We start from the raw sequence: 3,804 nt of genomic DNA on the forward strand, positions 1-3,804 counted from the left end.
ATTTCGCGGTATAAATTGAATCCCTTCACGATAACCGTATATATCATAGAAAATTATCATAAGAAGCAAAGATAATGTAATTTTTAGAGCATTTTTTCAGTAGAAAACTGTAATCATAATCAAACCCAGCATTTTTGCTGTAGTGGTTGAGTGGTTGAATCATCCTCCCTGGTCCTCTCCCCACCCCCACCCCCCGCTTCCAAACACAAAGGAGTTGCTACGGTGTCTCTCAGGTGTCAAAAACCTTTGATAATTCCAACCGCGATGTCTACCAGCAGCTTCAGGGCTAGTGATGTTTCAAGTGGTAAGATTATGAGCTTTAATAAGTAAAATTATCCCAGCTACAATGACAGACAACAACTATTACGTTTATAGTATTACAACTAAAACCGTTTTTTACGCCACCACCGCAGTTTGGCCTTCATGAGCCTTCGTAGACAAGATGGCAGAGCAAGAAGGCTGTTGTGGCGGCCCGCGACCATGGAAATATAAACAGCTTTTTATAAGGTAAAAATAATAAAACAAGGTCTTTGTCTGCAATGATTAGACATGTTTTTTATTATTATTGCCATTAGTGATTATCTCAATTTTGGCTAAAAGAAYTGACAAAATCCTACACACTGTGCCTTTAAGCTCCCATGTTGAGTATCTTTTAAGTTATACGCATTATTGTATGACCAGACACCCCTAATTTAGATGGAGCCCCTTCCTCAAATATGGGGTCCATCGTAAAACCGTTGGTTGGAGCAGTGTAGGCTGGACACATCTACACTCCTGCCAAATTTCATGTTGATCGGTGTAGCCGTTTTCGAGTTGACCAAAAATTGTTGAGTTGACCGAGGTGACAAATGGTCAATATATTAGTTCTAAGCAGACACCCATTTCCTTATGATTTGGTAAATGTGTGTAAATGAATAAAACAAAATAATAAATATGGCTCATTTTTTTAATTAAATGATGTCTCTGCGGGTTGTGTTACATAAAAATAATGGCTTTATTTGTGTTTTATGTCATTATTTCAACCATCATAGCTGTTTGTCAAACGTCCAAGCACTCTATGTTTAGTTTGAAGTATTAAAAGGTGAGGATCGGCACATTTTAATTAATGCATCATTAAATCGACCCAGTTCTGTGTTCCTCAGTTTATGAACTGGTTTTCTGTTCATCTTGACCAACGCTTGCTGCTGTTTATAATAAAAACGATAAGAAAGACAAACACCAGTGTTGATTGTTGAGATGATTATGAATAAGGTCAACGCTGACCAACGCTAAGGTTAGAAGACGTTGCTGCTTCAAACATGAGAAGTTTAGRCCTTATTTTTTTCACTTTGTGAAAATACTTGGATTCAAAGAAGGAACCTACATTTTTAACAGAAGTCTCCATTTTTAAGGTGTTCAGACAAATGTAGTGCAGTTTGTAGTAATTTTGCAGTACACGCTGTGTGGTTTTTGTTCCAGAACATGAAAAAGTCATTCTGTACTGAAGAACTTGTTCAGACTGCTGACTGTCGAAGACTCCCAGGAAATCTGCTGTGCTCAGATTCTTCAAGTGGTTTGTTATTAACCTTTAGTTCCTGCTGTTCAAATCAGGACAAAAGAAACAACAGGTTCCTCCTCGCTYTTCTGATAATCTCTGATTCTGCTCATGACCGGGAATATGTTTTTCACCAGAACAATTGTAAAGTTGTTTTCCAGCGGTGTTCTGTAAACCTACTGATGCGTCGTGTTTTGACTGAGTCATCCCTTCCTCCCTGCATTTAATGAAGGAGGAAAACATGATTCATTAAGATAGTTTTATCATAACAACATGTTAAAAGTTTGTTTGTTCAGTGTTTGCTTACTGAAGCAACACTTCCTGTGTTTGATAAAAGAAAACGGCTTCATCAGWTTTAGTGAAACAAGCTTTAATTGACTTGTTGCTTTTTAAATTTCCCCCAGATTGAAACATTTTTAAGTTTTGTTTTGTCTTATTTTGTCTTTTCTTTAGTCTCAGAAAAATATAGGTTTAAATAGAGTTGACATTTAACAAATTCATTACCGTACTTGTTCGTTTTTCCGTACTTTGCAAAGTCAGCTTCATGTTATTGATGGTTTCTTGAACCAATGTAACCCATCAACACTTTGTCATATCTGACAAAGCTAAAACATTWAAAAAAATGATGCAGCGGTGATTAATTCTGTTCAAACATTCAGAAGTTAAAATCAAAGTTTTGCATTGTTCCTAAATGAGAACAATATTTATATTTATAAAGCTTACAGGTGAGTCAGGTTTTRACCTTTTAACATTTCTGTATACAGCAACAAGAAATAGAGGGATTAAGGATAATCTTTTCTTCACATTATCAATGTTTCATCTGTAAACTGAAGAGTTCTTACCTGCGCTGCGAGGCCCCATGGCTTTTYAGAGTTTCATCCGACTGCTCCGAGATAAAAGAGGCAACGAGGAACAACCTTTAGTTGTGCATAAACACAGTCAAAACGCCGACGGACACTGAGTTCGCTGCAGCTCTCTGCACAGCCTGGATCAACAGGTAGCGAGGTTCTAATCAGGTGTTTGGTTCTGAAAGCRAAGAGAAGCCAACTGGCTGGAAAATCCGCCTGTGGCCGAGCTAAATATTAAACCTTGGAGCAAACAAAGTGACTGTCAGCAGGAGGGAGGAGGAGACATCTGTCATGGAGAATGTTTCTTTTATGAAATCATCACAATACATCATGATCTGTGCGTGACTTTGTAAACTAATGTGGTGAAATTAAATTATTAAATGCATCTAGTTCTGAGAAAGTGTTTTTTTTTTCCAGGCTTGAGGAGGAATCAGAGAGGCTGGAACGTAAATTCATAAAATGATGTACAGAATGATCTGGGACTTGTCTGAGGTGGAGACATTTAATGTTGGTTTAATGGATTACATATGGTGGTCATTTTGTATTGGGTTCACTTCAAAAGCTATTCAATGAAAAAAATCAAACTAAGGACAAATTTGGTCAAAATGACCTCAGGATATTTTCAGATTCCTGCTTTATAAGATTCATTTTGATATCTGGATCCTGAAGTGGTTAAAATAACTGCCTTGATTTGTCTTCCTGATCAGAACAAACCATTGATTTTTGGTCTGAATCGTATCTTTAGATAATAAGAAGTTTTTGATAACATTTTAAAGAGGAAATCTCAAACAATATTTGGATAKTAACATTCATCAACTGGAAAAAAAACTCTGCTAGCTCACAGGAAAAATGACAACAACTGAAGGTTTTTCTGCTCAAATATCAGGTTTTATTGTAAATACTGCTAAAACAATAACAATCTGTGCGTGCATTTTAGTGTATTTTATTTGTGTAAATTATAATGGCACTGTTCTCATATTTATGTCATTAAACTTTTATTTTGTTCAGAACAAAAAGCCTAACTAGGCACACGGGCTGTAAATTAGCTTTGTATGCTGCATGTGTTCCCCATGGGTGATAATGTTTTGTTGTACTGTCCCTGCAAAAATAAAAAATAAAAAATAAACGAGGGCTTAAAAATTAAGATTATATTTCAGATATATAATTTAAACAACTCATAGGAAAATATATGTATTTTTTATTATAGTTTGACAAAATGTGTGACGGGTCACATTACAGAAAATAATTACTTTGCCAATGAATGTTTTGCTAACAGACAAACAAGGTTGACTCCAACAGTTTAAGGGGCAATGTCATGTAAAATCAACTTTTTTGAGTTTTGTTTCATAATGTTACACTCCCATAAAAAAATGCCAAAAGCCTTGCTTTGACTCATTCATGCATGTTTGAGAAATCCTGCAG

The 3,804-nt window shown here is 35.9% G+C and overlaps 1 pseudogene; it reads right to left on the reverse strand.

Annotated features, from left to right (window-relative positions):
* The window catches only part of LOC106530237 (DEP domain-containing mTOR-interacting protein-like), a 4,016-nt pseudogene extending 1,456 nt beyond the window's left edge, over nt 1-2,560 (reverse strand).
* Between the last annotated feature and the right edge of the window lie 1,244 nt (nt 2,561-3,804).

Source organism: Austrofundulus limnaeus, unplaced genomic scaffold (genome assembly GCF_001266775.1).
Source record: "Austrofundulus limnaeus strain Quisiro unplaced genomic scaffold, Austrofundulus_limnaeus-1.0 Scaffold502, whole genome shotgun sequence".
Taxonomy (NCBI): Eukaryota; Metazoa; Chordata; class Actinopteri; order Cyprinodontiformes; family Rivulidae; genus Austrofundulus; species Austrofundulus limnaeus.